This window comes from Callorhinchus milii, unplaced genomic scaffold (genome assembly GCF_018977255.1).
Source record: "Callorhinchus milii isolate IMCB2004 unplaced genomic scaffold, IMCB_Cmil_1.0 Scaffold1, whole genome shotgun sequence".
Taxonomy (NCBI): Eukaryota; Metazoa; Chordata; class Chondrichthyes; order Chimaeriformes; family Callorhinchidae; genus Callorhinchus; species Callorhinchus milii.
Window position 1 is genome coordinate 45,887,095 of NW_024704742.1, and position 22,171 is coordinate 45,909,265.

Sequence of the window (22,171 nt, forward strand, 5' to 3'; positions counted from 1 at the left end):
CAATGCCAATTAGTATGTTTGTGACGTTACTTGGTTGGGACATGTTTTTCCATATAAATAGATGCTTTGTTACTTCTTGGTTTATGTTGCCAAGCTTGAAAATTTACATGTTTGTGAAAAAAATAAATGTATCATAACAGCAGTATCATTTGCTAATATGTGGGGTCTCATTTTGTGCAGTTTATGCAGAATGCTCCAGGCAACACTTGAATCATTACAGTCAATTTTTTCAGATAGAACCTGTAATGTTAAAGATATCATTGCATTATACTTAAACCCCAGCTAATACCCAGCTGGGACATCCTCCTGACGTGAAAGGCGCTTTATAAATGGAATCTTTTTGTTGTTGTTGTTGTTGTTATTCTCAAACTCTCACAAGTTAGAAAGAAATCTGATGAAAAATAACGATGGTACTAAACATCTGATTCTTGCATGAATCCAAATAGCTAGATTACAGTTTCACGATTAAATTCACATGTTAATGCACATGTTTGTACAATCAAACATTTCGGAATGTCATTAAAATCTTAACTGCTTCTCTGTGTTCTCCATCCTGAGTCTGTGACTGAGCTAGCTCGGGCTTGCTGCACATTCCTTACCTCCTCTACCTCATCAATAGCAGCTGAGCATTCAGTGACCATGTACCAATCCTCTAGAATTCCCTCATAAATCCCTCTGCTTCACCCCGTTTCTAAAAAAAAGTCTTGCATACTCTGTAAAATACTTTGAGAGTGCTGTAAAGCATTCTTTATAAATTGCATAATCGCCTAAGTTATACATTCACCCTAGTCCTGTTCAGTTTCCTGTTAAAACCACTTAGATTTATTTGCACTACTCGTATTATTCACCTCCTAACTTGTAACGTTGCTCCCCTATGCTCCATTTCTCCCACACTTATTGGCTGCCTTAAATTGTGGGAAATGATGTCCTGACCCTTCACTGCATGCATTCTTACCAGCTACAGTGACAAATTATCGCATGGCTAGATTAAATTCCAAATGCGCAGTGTAGATTATTGATTAAATCAGATTTTTCTACAATCATTTGTCTTGAACTGGACCTTGGTCTTTTTTTTTTGCCAAGCAAATTGTTGTGTTCTTATATGTAGTGTAAGTCAAGTTGGTGTTATTGATCTAGGATATATTCAGCATTCACAAAATCACAAGATTACAAGACTTTGTCCTTCAGCCCATCTCACCTCATCCTAGAATATCCATCCTACTGTCCCCCATCACAGCATCAAGCTGTTTTTTTAAATGAACTCAGTGTCCTGGCCTCAAATTCCTTCCTTGCAACCTTTTCCTGTAGTTAATTACCCTCTTAGCAAATAAAAACTTCCTAATGTCTGCCCTGAAGTTGCCCTTAGCTTTAATTTTATCATTCCATGAAACAAATGCATTGGGAGTTGGAATTTAAATAAAGCAGCTATTAATCTGGGTTCATGTGAAATTATCACGAAAATAATGATTTGCCAACCCCATTACTCTAGTGACTCACTTACTTTTCAGGGAAACCTTTTTACAGTTTAACCAGGTCACAGTTCAGCTTTATGCATTGGGACCAGCTGGTGCACTTTAGTCTGCACTTATTGCACACTTTAAATATCCTAAAAAAACACATTAATGTTAGAAGGCCATCCAATTGCATTTTGAAATGAATTTGTTAATAGCCATCATGTCTCACATTTTTACAACCAACTTTTCACCAACAACTGCAATTAAACTGCTTTTAGCTGACTTTAAGCAAGCTATAAAAGCATACAACACTCCTCTATCAAAGTCAACAGGTGAAATGTTACACAGCTCGGAGGATGCTAGGAAATTGCTGTTTATATCACCACAAGGAAATATTTCCCTAAGCAGAGAAGCAATCCATGATCATATGGAAACCAATGTTAAAAATCTCCAATATTATAAACAATAAACATCCCCAAAAACCTATGAACATAAATAATGCAATACATGCCACAATTTATTATTTATTGTGATCTTTTCAAGTGAAAAATGCTAAACTTGTCAGATTAGTGAAGTGGCACAGAAGTGCTGCTGCAACGGATCTCAGAGGGTTAACCTTCAAAAGATCCAACTAATTAGAAAGATTTGCTTTTCGTTTCACGTAAATTATATATGACACATGATTAAGGATTTTTTTCGGTAATTAGTAGCCAGCTCGAGAATTCCTTTATATGATCTGAAGAATGCTGGAAGGATTTACACCAAAACCAATCTGCTGGGGTCATGTAAAGCTGTGTTTCATCTGATTATGATGAGAGGCTGTAACGATCAAGCACTTGATGAAAGTCTATTTTTGTGAATCTGTATTATTCTGTATACTTGCAGAAAATAATAACGGTCACCTATTTTTTTCATGATGTTATGCATTTTGGACATAAAATTGTCCCTTACGACAACAAAAACAACTTGAATTTATATCAGGTCCCTCATGCAGAGCAGCAGCCTAGTGTGCTTGACGGTGCTGGAGAATGATGCTGAGCCCGGGGGAAGGGTTTCCACAGGTTCCTTTGCACTTACTGATTCTCCCGACTGAACTCAGTAGGATTCCTGCAATAACTTCTTATTGTTGAATAACTTCTGCACTAATGTGGGATATAAATTTAAGAAAGTTACAGTGATTTCCATTCTGACATGTTATGTGTGAGGTGTAACCTTAGTCTGAATGGTACAAAGCAAAATAACATGAATACGTAATCAATTGTCAAGAATCAAACTTCTTATGCTAATTTGATTTGCAGTGATTAAGACATTTATTTTCCCAAGATACATTACTGATCATATCAGGCATTAGTTACAGGTGCAAATGAATATGTAACTTTTAAGTATGCTGGACAACAGTGAAGAAAATTAGACTCATTTTAGTGAATACTGATCTGAACCAAGGCAGAACCATCAAAATAACCTGTTTGCTAATATGAATAGAAAAGATAAAAGCGTGGCTAAAAATTCTACTTTAGTCCACATGAAAAAGTTGTGGAAATAAGGTTGTAAAGTATAGTCGTGTAGCTCAATAATTAGAGCACTCGCCTCACAAGCGAAAGACCTGAATTTGATTCACGGCAGGGTGAAACAATTGACAAATTTCCTTACTTCACACAACTCTGTTTACCTAGCAATAGGTAGGGACCCAATTATTAGTCAATTGGCAGATCGCTTTTCCAGGAGTAATAATTCCTTTAAAAAAATAATAATAATAGATTGGTCACTCAATCCCGATTGTTTGTGGAGCAATTGCCTGCCTCGTTTCGCCCACAAAATATATAGTCGATCCACTTTGCAGTAGATTTTGTGAAGTACTTTGAGATGTCTCGAAGACATGATTGTGCGCTATATCAAATGCAAGGATTATTATTATTTTATAGTCTAAGGTTTTCAAATTCATTTAATTTATATTTTGGTTAAAACAACGCTAGATGGTTTAACTGGAATCACAGAACAGCACAGCACAGATCAACTACATTCTGGCTGTGCTGACATTATTTACCCACTGGAACTCTCCATAATAATCCCATTCCTTTGTTCTTTCTCCTACCCTTCAATATTATTTTCCTCAATATTTAGTCAATTGCCTAGGCGCTATACATGTGAAGGTTGCTATATTAATTACAATTTATTGTTGTGAATGACATTATTCAACAATTGTTTATAATAAGCAACCAACAACAAATTCCATACATGTTCATCCTGTACTGTTTCATTGAACAACCAATCAAGAAATCCTCAGCAAATCTATTGCAACCAAAGGACTAGATTTCTGTGTGATTTAATTTAGTGGCTGACTAATTTGCTCATGAGCATAAGACCATCCCAAGGAAGCAGGGGAGATTTTATTTCATAGACGTAAATGAAGAGTGCGATTGACCTTTCCAGCTGAAGGTACAAAGGATAAATAGAATCAATGTTGAGACATGTTTTATAAGATTTAACCATGGTTAGATCTAAAAAAAATTAATAACCTTCGACTGGCAAGCCAACCGTTCTTAATATTAAATACTAAATATATTGTAAAGCTTTAAGGTCACTATTTCTGCCTCAGGTTTTTAATGTATCTGGTTATTATGTTCAAAGAATGATTTTGCATTTATAAAGGGCTCGACTATGCAAACTCTTTGCTTGTCGGCGGCCCAACTCCTCCTACCACAGGCTGCAGATCATCCAGAACTCTGCAGACCATGTTCTCTCCCACACTAGGCTCCGCGACCCTGTCACTCCCACCCTCGCCCGACTCCACTGGCTTCCCATCACACCGAGGATACAGTTCAAGATCCTGGTCCTCACTTTCAAAGCTTTCCATGCAACCTTCTCAACCCGTACCAACCTTTTTAAAAAAGTTTTAAACTTGGGAAGAAATGTTAAACTTTCTTTCCTGTTGCAACGCACCAACTTTTAATATGGTGTACTTGATCAAATTGAATGAATAATAATCTTGCATTTGGTATAGCATCTCACAATAATTTACTGTAATGTGTATTTGTAGACGAACTCAACAGTCAATGTCCCACAATCAGCCATAAAGTGAATAATCAATTTTATCTGGGGAATTGTAGGCCAGGGCACAAGGAAAACTCACTTCTCTTTCCAAATAGTGTCATGGGATCTTTAACGGCCACCTAGATGAGATCAAAGATCTTGGTTTAAGTCCTTGATCTCATCCAAAGGGTGGCACCTTCAAAAATGTAGCAATTTCCCAGCACTGCACTGAAGTGTCAGCCTAAACTGGAAGCTGCAAATCCCGACATGACCTGAATGCATGTTGAATAAAAAACAACGGCTTAAAGCAGAGGGTTGATCAAAATTATCTGGTGTAGTCTGTCAGCCAATGGGGGCTAACCACAGGCAAATTAACATAGCTTTATACATGTCAAGAAACAGATTCAACAAATAATATATATTTTAGATCCTGCAAAACATCTGCTTGAAATTTATTCTGACAATATTCATAATTATTTATATTTGGTACTTATTGTACATTTTGCCCACAAAATTCAGTCAATTCACATTGTATCCTATGAAGCACTTTGAGACACCTCGATGACACGATAATGTACCATATCAAATGCAAAAGATTATTATTATTACATCTATGGGGGGGAACCCCATCTTGGTCATATGATTAAACATAACATGGCTGCCACATTACATGAAGGTGCTCCATCCATACTACAGGAAATTGTGCCATGCCTGAGCTATCAGGTTAACTGCACTGACACAGAGGTGTTGAAGATGAATGTAAAAAGGGAAGGCACTGCACCACTTAAAGTATTACAATTTATAATAATAATAATAATAATAATCCTTGCATTTAATATGAAGCCTTATCATGTCTTCAAGACGTCTCAAAGCGCTTCACAGAATATACTGTAAATTGAGTTGACTTATATTGTGTGGGCACAATACGTTAGCCAATTGCACACAATAATGTCCCACAAACAGTCATGGATTGAGTGACCAAATTATTTAAACTTTTTTGAAGGGATTATTACCCCCGAAAAAGCGATCCTCCGATCGATTAACTGGGTTCCTACTTACTGCTAGATAATCCGAGGTGTACGCAGCAAGTAAACTTGCCTAGCGTTTCACCCCACCAGGAATCAAATCCAGATCCCGTCGCTTGCCAGGCGAGTGCTCTAACCACTGAGCTATAGGATTAGGGAAGAGAACAAATGCATAAAACCAATGAACTAACCTGATTGGCATTGAATCTTATAAAAAAGTACTCAAATATCAAACATTTTCTGTAGTTTGATATTTTTATGCATACAAGTTGTAAGTAGACCTCATGTAGTGATGAAACCAAATAATAGATGTGCTATATTTATCCTGGCTAGCTCTCCTCTGCAGCTGCATACTTGAGTATATCATCATCTCTCGAGGCAATTTCTTTATTAATGGTTGTAAATATAAAAGATGTGACATTAAAGTAACTAAAACAAGATTTTGAGGCAGTTATAATAAGAGTATCCCAGAGATCCAGCAGCTGTTGCTACACATTATAGTTTCTGCACACTGAGCAAGGAGTCCATGACCATTCTTCCAAAAAAACAAAAATTCCTAGAGTCAGGGTATTGATGGAGAGGTAGTATTGATGATATAACTCTGCACTTGTGGTTAATATCACAAGATCACAAGATTGGTTCAGATGGCGAAGGCCCTTTGGCCCATCTGATCTCATCCTTCAGTATCCCACCCAACCATCCTCCCATCACTGCATCAAGTTGCATTATAAATGAATCCCTGCATCCTGGCTTCAACCAACCTTCCTGGCAACCTGTTCTAGTTTTTAATTACTATCTGAGTAAGGAAGATTTTTCGGGGTCTTCTTTTTTAATCACATTTAAAGTTTTATGTAATTCTGCGAGGTCCCATCTGAGTTGTCGTCTCCCAAGACTGAAGCGTCCTAGCTTGTATAATTGTTGCTCATAGCTCATTCCTTTAACACGGGGGATCATCCTTATTGCGCTCCTCTGCACTGCCTCTCGGCTATGAGTATCCCCTTATGTTATGGTGACCAGAAATGTATGGGGTACTCCAGGGGTAGTCTAACCAGAACCTGAGTGTGTCACGAGGAGACACATATTAATGAGAAATAGGAAGGGCTGAAGGGTAAACAGTAGGGCTCCACCAGGAGCAAATGTGGGCGTATGATATAAAAAATGATTGAAGATGTTGACAGAGGGAAATATACAACAAATGTCAAGTACAGCTATGAGGAGGGAGAGAAACCCATGGTCACAGTCATGAAGGAGTCATTGGTAGCTTCAAGCAGGGTAACCTTGATTGTGTGGAAGGGATGGAAGCCAGAGTACAGCATCTCAAATGTTGAAAGATGGGTGGCAAGGATTTTGGCAAGGAAAGGTAGGTTTAAAGTAGAGTAGTACTTCAAGAAAACAGAGGGGTTGAGTTTCACTCTTAAGAAGGGGGAACGATGATATGGGTCTGGTAGAAATGGTTGTAAATGATAGGGAGAGATTGGCAATCTCAGTGAACATTAGATTGAGACAGGACTTTTAGAAGTTGGATCACTCATAGGTTGATGGAGCAAGCAGCAGATTCTGTGCATACTTTGAGTCTTATGAGCAGTTGGAAGGAGTTATGAGAAAGGGCGCAGAGTATGGAGAGTGGATACTGCAGAAGGGGAGGAGCATGGAGAATGGAAAGACATGGGAAAATTGGGATGAAAATGGCAGAGGTCATCTAGCAGATAGGCTTGAATTAAGAAACAAAGAAGATTCTACCTGCCAGTAATGCAGAGTACATTGCATTAATGTGGCTTAATGTCCTTTACCTGTAACTCTAATGCAAGCAGGGCAGGATATATTGTATGGTTTGCTTGTGTGTTGAGTATGAAAGTGATCATATATATATTATCCTGTTATGCATTCAACAGTCCTGCTGAACAATGTTTGAGTATACATGATTCCCCACTACATCATGTTGAAGCAACTGTGCCCTCATATCATAACTGTGTGAAATTGGTAACTTGCCCAGCTCAAACCTCCCTACCCATTGCAGGGCTGAAGACACATCTATTCTTCAAAGTTGGTCTTGGATCACTGCAGAGCTGCCTGGCTTCACCAAGCATGTCTGTTTGAAGACAGTTCATTGTTTGGAAGTCTCCGCTTTACTTCCATATGGCTACAGCTGTGAGCCTCTGTTATGCACGTTGTTTGTTTCATGCAAGTTGTCTCCCCCTTGGCCTGGAATCTAGCAGTTTCCAAAACTTGGCTTTTTTTTAACTTTTCCATCAGGACTTTGAGTTCATAGTCTCTGCTGACATTCCAATACAGTACAACATTGCTGCTGACAAAATGATTGTCACATTTGTCTCCAAAATGCACAGTTATTATACTTTTCAAAAAATGTCACCCATGTGAAGTGCTTTGAGACATCATCCTGATGTGAAAGACACTATAACAAATGCAAAGATTCTTCTTCTTATTATTATTATCTATCTTTGCTACAAGTTTCTCCCTATTGCCAGTCCAAGTACAACTAGTATTTTGTAAGTAAGCATTTTGTAAGCGTCTGCTATTTGTTTTAATGAAATCATTGACTGACATTCTTTATCCATCACACTGTGCACTCCAAAAGTCTAACAGTAACTCAACTAACATTGCAGCCAATTCAAATTCTATTATACAATTGGCTGGAAGCTTTTATTGAACACTGGGCGTTTCAGGAACTACCCCTCATACTTGGAAGTCTGTCAAGAAAATTGCTTTTTTATGCTAATTTTAATTATGATGAAAGGCAGAAGTAGCTTGGGATGTCCTCTCGATGTGAAAGACCCTATATAACTGCAATTTTTGGTTGCTGTTGTTGTTGAGGCTGGGTGTTAGCAGATGTGCCTGTTTTGGCCTGCCTTTTGTTCCTCACAAGACCACTAGCTTTAGGACACACTTGATATTCCATGTAAACTGCCAAAGGGCATGGATTGAAATTCTCCAGATGGGACACAAAGCAGTTTGAGCTCCTGATAAAATGTCTCATCGGTTAGCATCCAAGCTTCCATACGTTTGCCCAATCTTGGTATTTCTTCTGGGGTAATAACTTGCAAGAAGCAGCATCTGTGCCAAAAGAAGAGAATTGGCATTCCTCAGTAGCATCTTCACAGCATCTGCTTCAGCTGTTTCAAATTATCAATTCATTTTGTTTGTCATAACCAATGTTAAGTGTAATATTACTTAGTTGCTATCCCACATCCTCTATTCCTCAATCTAGTTTCAAATCATGTTTTACTGAGGTTGAAAATGCAGTACTGGCATCAGGATTCAGGATTTGTACTCTGGATTCCAGCAGGAACCAAATGTGCGTAACTCTGAACCACAGGAACACTGGCATGACACAATCTCCTTCTACATGATTCAAATAGGTGATAACCATATCTCCAAATAGATTCAATGTGATGTATTCCAACCCTTAACCTTGTCACAAGGGTTGTGCCCAAAACTAGTCTGAAGAATTTCATCAACACTATTGTTGTTGCTGAGGCCATTGGTGAGTTGAGGCCAGTAGTGGCTTAACTTAATGTGACTTTGGCTGATATCTGATGAATCATTGAAATGTGACCATTAAGAATGGTATCGTTAAAGTATTCCTACTCACTTTGGACTAAATTATAAGCCAAAATCACACTTTTTCACACTTCACTTATGGCCACGTCTTCATTTATCCCAGCCCAGTAGCTACTGAAAAGAAGGTATTGATTTGCGTGGCTTGTCTGGATTGGACTGGGTGTTTGGCATTGTTTCGCGGGCCACTTCTTGATGCTCTAAGACGTTGATCACAATCGACTGGTTAGAGACCCCTGGTCTAAAAGGATACTCCAATGGGGGGTGAGCTGCATTGTTGGAAGTGTCATCCTTTGGATGAGACATTAAACCAAGTTCCTATTTGTCTTTTCAGATGGACATTAAAGATCCCATAGGACTATATGAAATTGAGCAGTGAGTTTCCTAAAGTGTCCTGGCCAACAATCCCCCAAATAAAAGTGTGAAGTGTGAAGTGTGAAGCACTTTGCGACATCCTCCCAACATGAAAATCACTGTATAAATGTAAATCGTATTGTTTGCATTGCACTTCACGTAAGCACTCTGAGACCTGCGTGGAGGGCACGATATAAGTGCAAGTCATTGTTGTTGTATTTCTTATCAAGTGCAACATGATGTTGGTTAACAGGTTCAACACATTAAAACTGTTCAGATACAGGACAATTGTCATTCCCACTAAGCTTTGAAAGATTTTTTTTCCTTTTTCATCATAAATAATAAAATAATTTGGTACAGCGACTTTCATGTCAGTAGGACATCCCAAAGCACCTCGCAAGATATATTGTAAAGCGATGACACTGAGTATTTTTCTGGGCAAACACAGCAGCCAATTTGCACACAGCAATCTTCCACAAGCAGCCAATGAAGTGAGTGACAAATTTTATTTGGGGGGTTGTTGGCCAGGACACTTTAGGAAACTCACTGCTGAATTTCAAATAGTCCTATGGGATCTTTAATGTCCATCTGAAAAGAGAAATGGGAACTTGGTTTAATGTCTCATCCAAAGGATGACACTTCCAACAATGCAGCTCACCCCTCATTGTAGTATCCTTTTAGACCAGGGGTCTCTAACCAGTCGATTGTGATCAACGTCTTGGAGCATCAAGAAGTGGCCCGCGAAACAATGCCAAACACCCAGTCCAATCCAGACAAGCCATGCAAATCAATACCTTGTTTTCAGTAGCTACTGGGCTGGGATAAGTGAAGACGTGGCCATAAGTGAAGAAAAATTCAATAAAGAAATGTTTTTTATTTGTTTGGCTGACCAAAAAGGTTGGCTACCACTGGTTTAGACAATATGAGTTCCAATGTCCAACGTGGGGCTTGAACCCACAAAATTCTGATTCAGAGGCAAGAGTGCCATAGACTGAGCCTGAGCCTGAGCCTGATACACAATTGATTGACACAGCAAGATTCTCAGTTGAGATTTAATGCATCTCTGTCTTTTTCTATAAATTTATAAATATAAATATGTCTTTTTCTATAAACTTCAATCTCAATATTTCGAATCTATAGCTTACTGGAAATCTTTTGCACTCACCAGGAGTTTATTTTGCAGATCATTACTTAAGGCTTCTGGACTTTTTAAGTTTGAGATTAGATCACCAGAAATTAGTCTAAATACTAGACAAACTCTTAGACTGTGTTTTATTTACTTTATTTTCCAATTAAATGCCGTTCATTTCGAAAGTATCTTATGGTTTGTTTTCAATCTGTCTGTGGGCTGTTCGTTATAAAGCTGCTTAGCAATCTTACACGGTACAGGTATTTCCAATGAATTTTTTTCAGACCTTGTTTTTGGCTGCCAAACCGGCTACCGCGTTTTCTGTCCATCCTGTTCTTCTTTGGTAAACAATTGCAAGATAATAAATGCAAATTTTTAAACAACCAATTTAAAGTTCCGAAGCAGGTCCAAGCAAATGAGTCTGTCACAGCTTCAGCAGCTGCTGCTGCATAACTCATGCTCTTTCCTGCAGAATGAACTGCCAGGACTACAAACCCAACCATTCAATAAGTAAGTGACTGCACACTGTTTGAATGTTGCACCCATAAAGGGCTAATTTGTTCACAGCTGCATAATATAACAGTTTCAACCATAAAATATATATAAGGTAAATAAATTGCATGTATAGAAAATTATTGTACATTCCACAAAATAAATCATAATTTTTAAAAATCCATGCATTTTATTTAGTGCCTTTCACACCAGAAGTACATCTCAAACCAGGATTTTATTGTAAGCATTACAGCCACTTTGCATGTAGCTGTATCCCACAGACAGCCATGAAGGGAATGACTAATTTTACCTGGGGGATTGTTCTCTGGATTGCCAGATCTCTCTTCTGTTTTCGAACAGCATCTTAGGATCTTTACCGTCCACCTGAACAAGTATATGGGACCTTGTGTTAATGTCTCATCTGAAACCTAGCATTTCTGACAATTCTACGCTTGCCCACACTGCACTGAAGTGTCAACATAGACTGGAACTTCAAGACCCGACGTGGGGCTTGAACCCACAATGTTCTAACAGGTGGAAGTGCTTTGATACGATCAGGACAGACGAGAACCTTGGTAGACTGTCCTTTTTAAGCTGTTTATGGCAGTTCTTATATTTATATGAACTTTAAAAGCTTGTTTACGTGACACTTTTCCTAATTTGTGCCTAAGCTTCTTCCAGTCACACAGAATTGACAATTTGCAGCTTTATTGGCATGATAAACCTCAAACAATAAACGCACCTCAGAGCAGTTGCCTTCTATACAATCTTATGAAATTAATATACCAAAACCAAAATAAGAATTCCTGGAAATCAAAAGAATTTGAATGAAGAGTTTCATTTGAATGAATATTGTCGTGTGAAATGTCTTATTTTCTGGGCTGTGCACACCAAACATGTATTTATTCACTCCAGTCAACCAATTAGAAGCATCAATCATAGTCAAGTCAGGCAACCACATTTAATATTCCAAGACACATGCCAAAGGATGTACGTTTGAGAATTCAGTGACAGGATTCTCCTTAGAATGGGAAATAGACAATTTATCTGCAGTTGTGCAGATGCATTTCTGCTTCCACTCAAAATTTTAATTTGCTCCTTTCTGATATTAAGCAATGTGATCATCATATTTATCCCCTATAAGTTGGCAAGCATTGCTATTAATGACACCTTAACCATAGGTTAAGTTTAAATGGGTCCCGAACTTCATTGGTTCAAGGCCACTGAATACAAATTTAAAATCATGAAATATTAGAAATATCTTACATTCAGTCTTAATTTGGAACTGGATTTCCAGAAAATACCCAAAGCCAACATCAGAATATGTTTTTTTTTCTCTACTGTCTCGGCTTTTGGAACTCAAAAATTAGTCATTTTGCGAATATTGCAAATCAGACGTTAGAGCACTTGCCTCGTAAGCAAGAGACCTGGGTTCAATTTCCGGCAGGGCTAATCATTGGGCAAGTTTACTTACTCCACACACCTCTGTTTACCTAGCAATAACTAGGAACCTGGTTATTAGTTGATTGGCGAATCACTTTTCCGGGGATAATAATTCCTTCAAAAAAAATAATAAATTGGTTCCTCAATAATAATAATAATAATAATCCTTGCATTTGATATAGCGCTTTTCACGTCGGGAGGACGTCCCAAAGCGCTTCACAGAGTACACTGTAAAGTGAATTGACTGTATATTTGTGGGCAAACGCGGCAGCCAATTGCGCACAGCAATGTCCCACAAACAGTCGTAGATTGAAAATGACCAATTTAATTATTGTTTTTGGTTTTGGAGGGATTATTATTAGGCGTGTGGAGTAAAGAAACTTGCCCAAGGTTTCGCCCTGCCTGGAATTGAACTCAGGTCTCTCACTTGCAAAGCGAGTGCTCTAACCACTGAGCCACAGGACACCACGAGGGTCCCACGATTGTTTGTGGGACCCTCTAATTACCTATTGCGTTTTGCCCACAAAATATACAGTCAATTCACTTTACAGTATATTCTGTGAAGCGCTTTGAGACATCTCGAAGGAGTAATAATGTGCTATAACAAATGTAAGGAATATTATTAAGGATTATTATTATTTTTAAGAACCACAGTTAACATCTCATCTGATGAACTACACCCACCAACAATGCACCCCTCCCATCCAGCGCTGCACAAGAGTGTCAACCTATTTGAGTTCAAAGCCCGAAGTGGGGCTTGAACTCATTACCCTCTGACCGAGGCGAGACTGTTTCCGACTGAATCAGATTGACACACAAGTCCCAACCTCAAACACAGAAATAGCTACAAACTGAGGCAAACTCAGCCAAGCTTGGATACTTGAGGGAAAAGAGAATGGAGGAGTATGGGAAAAGGCATTAGGAAGTGTGGGGTTTATGTGGAGTATAAACACTGGCATTGTTGCTAGTTGTTGGGCTGAATGGCATGTTTCAATGCTATAATGTTTAACATAATTCCATCTTACTTACACAAATAAGGTTGGCTGCCTCACTGACTTTCGCTGCCTAGAACTCAAGGGTGGGGAGTGGGGGCAGGGGGGGAGACGGAATTGCATGTCTATCACCTCTCTCTTAGAGGGAATTTGGCTTCAGATACTGTACAATTTGGTTATTTATTATCCAATTATGATTAGTATGGACTGATGCACAAATTTGCAATGAATGCCAGAGAACACAGATACACAGATGTCTCCAACTATACTGCTGCGGAATATGGACACAACGCCTCTGATAGACTGCCAAGAAATCAGCCAAATCCTCTGCATTTTACTGACAGAGAATTGGACACCTCCCACAACACCAGCAGGCATGGTATTTGTTCCACTAAGCAGGTTGACTTTACATATTTTTCAAAATGTTTTGATACCAGAAAAACTTAGTGCACAGGAGGAAAATGGCAACGTATATGTTGATGGGGATATTTTATACCTCTGCGAATGAATGTGTCTACATATACTTAGCCACTACACTTTACAGTGAGACTTGTGAAGAGCTTTGATATATCTCTGCAATCTCACAAGAACCAATATCAAATGTAAGGATCATCTTACTGTCTAAAAGACAGGACAAATGAAACTTGATGAGAATTATCATTACCAGTGGAAAAATCATGAGACTGAAACAAAATGTAGTTCCATAGTACAGTGCAAGCAAGCTTCCTTTATGCTCTTATATTTTATCAACAGTATAATATTGCGACATGGATTTGTTTTTGATATGGTATTTTTTGATTCAGTTGTCCAGTGCCTTGGGACATCGTCCCGAAGTGAAAGGCATTGATCAATGTAAATTTGTATTGATTAATTTTATATATGTTTTTACTCCCTCATTAGCCCATCCAAAGTACACTACTATGTGCACAGGTGACCAACATGCTGGCAGTGAAACAATATCCAGCAATGATATTTCTATAGGAGGCCAGCTGTTTATCTCCTATTGCCAAATAATCATTCCTCCCTGTGGGGCAATGGCTCCCCCATGTTAATGACACAATTACTGTACTGCAGATTCTTATCTAAATGTCATGTTTCCTCAATGATCTATTTAGACTGAAGACCATCCTTATACAGAATTGATTTGTATTATTTTCTTGCATGTAACAACAACAATCACAACTTGGATTTATATAGCACTCTCCATGCCGGACGGCTTCTCAGAGCGCCTTACAGTAACATATATACTGATTGTTCTGATTCTTCCCAGTTTAAGCTGTTCAAAGGACCAGACACCTTTCCCTTACATTTACAGACAATGTTCTATATTATCCCCAATTAGACAGGGGCAACCCGAAATGGTTTCTGAGCCTCGTGAAGGCTGAAGGATGTGCATAAACATTCTTTAAAGAGGAAAAAAAGTATTTTGGTCAATGACGTTTGATTGATGAAAAGTAACAATGATTCTATCATCAAAGTCGATCTGAAGATGTAAGCTTAAGACCAGTTGATATCCTCAGGTATATGCTTTTTTTTCCCTGGCTGTCAGGTGAAACTTGTATAGAAAGAAACAAAGACTTTTTTTGATAAGCACAACAAAAAGAGAGATGAAGTGAATGAACCCAAATATTTCATGAAGCCAATTATTTACAAGATGTGGAATAATAAAAGTGGAATACATCAAGAACATTTATTTTGTTGACAATTGGGCTAGAAAATATTAAATGAGGGTGGCATACAATCAAATTACTGTGTGTTGCTCTGTGTGAACCATCCCAACAATTCCAAAATAATCCTATTAGCTCCATAAAAGTGCTTGGCTGAACAATTATTCAGTTAATTATTTCAACTGCACCTTGTGACTTCCTCCTTACGTGAAAGGCACCATATAAATGTATGTTTATTTTTCAAAGCGAGGATTCATTTTGGGCTTCACACCGTTTTCTCTCCCATGATATTTTCAGGCAGGAGGAAGGAATAATACAATTACAGCAAATGTATTTGCATTACCGTAGAAAGTAGTAAAGAAAAAAGTACAAATAATAGTTACACCCATAACTGCAGATTTAAATATACATTTTTTTAATCTAACTATGTTACATTATATTATAGCAAAAGCAATGCCACTGAAATTTGTGAGAAATAACTTTTATGCTTACCATTGGTATAAAAATGTAATATTCCCGTCAGTAGATTAGACTAATAACCGTTTTAACATTTTTCTGTGACTTTTGCTATTCTCAACCTTCGCAAGTTTTTACTTGCTTTGCTTTATTTTGTCAAATATGTTTTTCATATGCTTTCCACCAGTCTTTATTTGCTTGTGTCTCATATAACATTGAGTACTAATCCATACATTTGATCTAGCACCTTTCTTGTTGGAAGGACGTCTTAATTTGCTTCACAGAGTTTAACATAAAATATAGTTACTGTGTACTTTGTAGGAAAATGAAGCAGCAAATTTGCACACAAAAAGACTGAGCATCAAAGGTTTTGCTACATGTTCTTATATAATAGAGTAACCACAAGTAATAAATTCAGGGCCTGGTAAAGATTATTTGTAGAGGAGGGGGATTGCAAAAGAATAATCTGGCAAACCTGATATCTTCCACTATATGAATTGCTGTGGTCTGATTTCTTAATCGCCTAAAGAAGCTCATCAGCAAACTGCCTCATTGATCTGAGAAGAACTTTCATGTTAGATAAATCCTGAAACGTGTGTCAAGGTAAATAATGCAAAGAAAAGTGTTGGTATTGATTTTTCTTGGTCCTTTTTGTAGTAAGAGGTAAATGCAACGAGCTGTTTGTAGGATGACCTATTGTAGAGATGCTGAGGTGGGAGCTGCAGTTATGAAAGTACAGTAAATTAACGTCTGTATTAGTAAGATCACGATTCTCGTAGGAAAACAAATAAGAGATGGAGCATTCCATGAATCATCTGATTGAACATGGTGAAGGACAAGGGTCTGTGCATTGAGATAGACCATTGTCCCCATTCAGCTTTCAGGCATAGTACATAGGCTTAAAGCAAGTGCATCTCTTATTTACTGTTGCAGCAATTGGCATTTGCTCATTCAACAAGTACTTTGTCTTTTCTTTTTGTTTAATTTTTATGACTTCAACTGAGTTATAATTTGCATCGGCGGATGTTTTTAATTATAGAATTACTTTAGCATTAGCTAAAATCCACAAAATCTACAAAATGTGGAGGACATTGTATAATTACTGTGGTAGTGAGGATACTATATTTATGATTATCATTATGTTAATATAATGTACATGTTTGGATTAAGTTAAGCCCTTAGAATTCAAAACATGTCAATCGTACCAAATAAACTATGGTGACTGAATATTAAATCAGGTTATGAAATAAATTTACTTTAGGATACTTTGTAATATAGTATGTAAACTCACTTCAGTTCTATAAAAACTGTGACTTAAACCTTTTTGACCTAACTGTGTCAAACATAAAAAAACTATTAGCACCACCATATTAGCTGCTGCTCATAATTTTCCACTCCCATCAAACCTCAGGTAGAAAACTTGCAGATAAATCCATTGCTTTCTGATAGCTGAAGAATAAAAACAATTGAATCCGAGTTTCTGTTGCTCCTGTCACTCAACCGATAGAAGAAGCAGTTTGGCATACTATCCTGGCTCATTAACAGCACTGCTAGGGCTATAGAGATCTCCTGGTGTGCTTTATATCACCAGCCAGGTTTTTCTTCAGACAATTTCTTTCTCCAGCATTTTTATCGCTTTTCTATTCTAATCTGAATATACTTTGCCAGTAGTAAAAATGTCAGCAAGTGAATTCAGCTCAGTCTTTTTTGAAGTTCGGCTGTGATGATCCTGAAACCTAGCTGCTTCTATCATCCTATTGATCACAATACACCTCTGGGCATCTCGTGAGCAGCTTATCAGTTAGGTGGTAGGTGTCAGCTTGCCTCGGTTGCTTCTAAGGCAGAATACTGTAGGCTCTTATTAACTCAGGTCTTGAGTTTGCAATCCAGGTGATACTCCAATAGTAGGGTGTTAGAGTCAGAATAATAATGTTGCATTGATCGATTTCATACAATCTTTATAAAAATAATCTTTGCATTTGCTATAAAGCCATGTCCCATCATTGAGACACTTCAAAGCATTTCACAGGATTTTACAAACAGTCAATGTCCAATTTTATCAAGGAGATTGTTGGCCAGGACAGTAGGAGAAATGTTCTTCTCTTTTCAAATAGGGCTATGGGATCTTTCATTCAAAGGTGAGAGTGCGACCAACTGAGCCAGAATTACATAAAATATTACAGCACAGAAACAGGCCATTTAGTCCAGTGTGTGCTGGTGTTTCTCTCCACATAGTCACATAGTTTAGCCCCCGTCTCTTGCCCATACCCTTTACTATTATGCCATTATTTATTTGAATGAGATTATTTTGCTACACAAAATATGATTGACCCAAGCCTCAGAGTTTCCTCATCAGCTGTCTAATAGACATCTGCCTTCAGTGGTGGAGGACCTTTACAGGACAGCTTGTGATGTGCTAACCACCTTGATGCTCTCGAGGTCCAAGTCCAATGTTGCTTAACAGGCTTACACAGCACCAGCTGCTTAATGCATGTCCTCATGTGAGGGACATTGGAAAATAGATGTGCCTGCTGTGAAGCTAACTCCACCTCCAGGGTGATCATTGACAGGTCAGTGTAGGCCACAGCCATAGACAGCAGGTGGCTAGAGCTAGAGGGCGCTCAGCTAGGTGGTAGGTGTTAGCTTGCCTCAGATGCTTCTACCAATCTATTTATCAGCTCACCAACTTTAATTCAGTTTTGGCATAAGATTTGCACTATACCCCGGCCAACAGCCACAGCCAGCAGCCTTGCACTTGCTTATCCCTCAAACAGACCCCGGCTTCCGTCCATTGCTTTTGCTCAGGCAGATTTGCTAGGAGGAAGAGCTTTGCAAATGCAGTGTGAGCACCTTCCTTTTGCAGAATGTCTCCGAAAGGGGAACTGCAAGAAGAAAGCCCTTAGGAGGACCACACAGCCAGTCCCAACCCACAGACCCCTTCTGCGGAACTCCTCTTGCTCCTCTCCCAACTTGTCAATGGCACATGCCCCATTTTCAGTCTGGGAGGCTGTTTATCAGGGCTTCCTCATCTCGGATTGGCTGATGGTCAGTCAAGCCAACAACTCACCTGTCTTAAAAGAAGATCGATCCTTTAACTTTGAACTTTCTTCCGGTGTTTGTTTAATAATGATTTTTTTAATTTTGTTTTGTTTTATGTTTTTTGTTGTTTTGTTTCGTGTTACAGTATTTTGTATTTGTGAACAACACAGGGCTCTAACTATAAATCACACAATTTTAAATGGCACAAAATGTTCCTGAGTACAGTAGCTATTAAGTTTTACTCAGGCCCCCATCCCCAGAATATTTTCACAGTGAGTCCACCGTCAACAGATCTTGGAGCTGGAATACACATTCTGGATAAATTTCAAGATTTGGCCCTGTACTCCCTGCCTTTCAGTTTCATCATGAGGGCTTCATGAGGCATTAGGTCAAACACCTTGTAGAGCTCTTTAAACACAACATAGGTGAGTTTCTCCCTAGGCTAACAACATCTCATGTAAAGCCACAATCTGTCCCACCTATTCCTCACAAGAATGGAAGCCAGCCTGATCCTACCTGATTAAACTGCGAGCCTCCAATGTATGTGATACATCTACAGTGACTATGTGAAGCATCACTTTAAGAACCACTGAAATCAGTGAGAACCCTCTGTAGTTCTCGATCTCCCAAGTGGATAGAAACCACAATTTCGCACTTGAACACTGATTAAATATATGCATCTGAGAGAGTTCTGCTTATCAGCGCTAGGAGGGCATCTCCAAGGCAAGTTGAAGGTTTTTGGCTTGAATCTGTAAGATCCTCATATTCTATTTGATATATTTTTAACCATCTTTGTCACACAGCTAAACTCCCTGCTCCAAGTTACTTTCAATCATAACCGTAAGTATAAGCAATCATGGCAACCATTTGGGGAGTGAGATCTTGAAAATGAATAATAACAGGGTATAAGCAAGAGACTGGAGTTAAACTATATGATTTATTTAGAGTTCACAATCCTGTTTAATGAAAATTGTGCTGCAGTGCTAATAAACATGAAATCCCTCAATATTTGTGTAGTATTTTCAGCAGTCAAGAGGATAGGGAGAGATTTCTCCATACCAACTCACAATGCATCCAAGATTAGGTCTAAAATGTCTCCAACATTGGAACCAATGCCACTAGTAAAACCTATATGCCAAGATAAAGAAGAGTTGTTGGACACCATTGTACTTGCTGGAAAAAAAACATATTTAGGATATAAAGTCAGATGTTAAACCTTGGCTCTTGCCAACCTGCACCTAATACTATCCGGAATTAGGTAAGCAGGGAGAGAGTGTGCATTCCATTCCAACAATCTATCTCTGGTATTTCCATGTGTAGGTGGGATACATGGAAATCTCAGATTGATTTGGAGACTCTAAGACATGTTGATGGGTTTCCACATCACCGGGACCAAAAAAAAAGTGAGACTTCTCAATGCCGTGATGCAAATAAATTTTAAAATACAATTTATTTTTTCAACTTTAAAAGTTGCATTAAAGTTATACATAAATGCACAGGAACAATAAAACAAAATCAAACCAAAAATAACACAGTTCACATCAGTGAACCCACTACATGTAGAGTGCATCACAGAATAACTTCAAATGTGTTGAAGTTATCTGTCTGGTCACTAATTTAACTTTAGAGAAAATTGCTTAGTGATGTTTATAATTTTATGGTCAATTGATTCCTTCTCATATGCAGCCAGAGCATGAGTTTGTGTTTCTGGAATAGTTCTCTGTAGTGTGAAGTTCTAAAGCATTAAAAATACTTGGCAAGCTTTAGAAATGCCTTACAACAAGCAACATCCAAAGTGATGGAGATTGGAAAATCATCGGCAGAATCCACATCAGGTGATATTATCTTTGGTAATATCACATTGGATAGACTATGGTTAAAAGCCACAAATAGACATGACTGAGTTCTGTAGTGAACCTCACCCAATTTCAACTGAAGCCAGTAATAAAATTGACTTATTTTTATAATTTTATTGGTCAATTATTATCAACTGTGATTTAATTTATTCAATTTTGATTGAATAGCTCAAATGTTTGCTGAAAGATACTCCTGGTTGTACAGTATTTATGTTCTACTGGGTTTTTGGTGTTTTCCAAAAATACCAGAAAGCATAGTCTATATCCACTGACCTACAATAATTAACAATTCAACTGTACTTCAGTTAGTTAAGTAAATCAGGTACACAAAACTGGCTAAGGGTGAAAGGGTTATATAGTAAACGTGAGAATATAATTTTTTTTGGTGGATCATGTTGTGAGTTGACCACTTGCATAATGAAAGTCCTTATGCTTGCTGTGTACCATCAGATTCAGTGACAGTGCACACATCTTTATATGGAACAATCTACCGATCCCTGCTCTCTGGCAGAGCCTGCAATGGCATAAAATCTTTGATCTGTGACTAAATATTCTTCTTCACTTTTGGAAAAATTAATGAAGCTGCCAGGTCTCCAAAACAGTGCATCAGTCACCTCTGAATGCAGATGGCTACACTGTCTTGAGCAACATCACTGTAATCATCTCCAGGTACCTGGAAATAACCTGCAGCAGAAGCATTAATAGCCCAACAGAAACAGTAACTGAATGTTTACAGTGTTTGTGGAGAAAAGCATTTTAAAAAGTGAAAAAATACATAAAATTAATCCTAACATTTGATATAGCGCCTTTCATGTCAGGATGATGTCTCAAATCGATTCACAGGATTTACTGTAAAGTGTATTTATTGGTGAATCCAGCAGCTAATTTACACACAACAATGTCCCACAAACAGCTATGATGTGAATTAACATTTATTTCTACTGGGAATAGTTGGCTATGACACAGGGAGAAAATCTGTTCTCTTTTTGAATAGCGCCATGGGATGTTTAATGTACATCTGAACAAGCAGACAGAACCTTGTTTTAACATTTCATCTGAAGAACAGCACCTCCAACAATACAGCACAGCCCAGCACAACACTGGATTGTCAGCCTAGAATATGACTTCCAACTACTAACAGACCTGAATAGACAACCTCGATTCTGAGCCAGTCTGATATATATAAAAGTGATTAGTCTATTAAGTAATCATAATTAGAATTTTAACTTAAGAACAGCAAATACCATTAGCATTGACCTGATGCCTTGTTAGGTTATGTTAGACCAGTGGTGCTGGGGTCAATTGAACACTCTGTTTGATATTCATCATAATGAATGTGCTGGAGATTCACATTGTTCTTGAAGAACCAGGTACACAGGTTTTTGTGAGTTTCTTCCACTGTGACACTGGCCACTTAGTCTGGTTCACTGCACAGAAAACAACAATAACAATTTACATTTATAAAGAGCCCTAGCACCTCTCACATCAGAAGGACATCTCAAAGTACTTCACACAGCTGACTGGAACCTGAGCAGGAGTTTGGGGGGAGGGAGCGCAGGAGAATGGTAGTGGTGGGGGGTGGGGCACATCATTTCTATAGCTGATTTATATTGATATTGCCAAACTACAGTGCGAAATCTAGATTCAGAGACAAATCA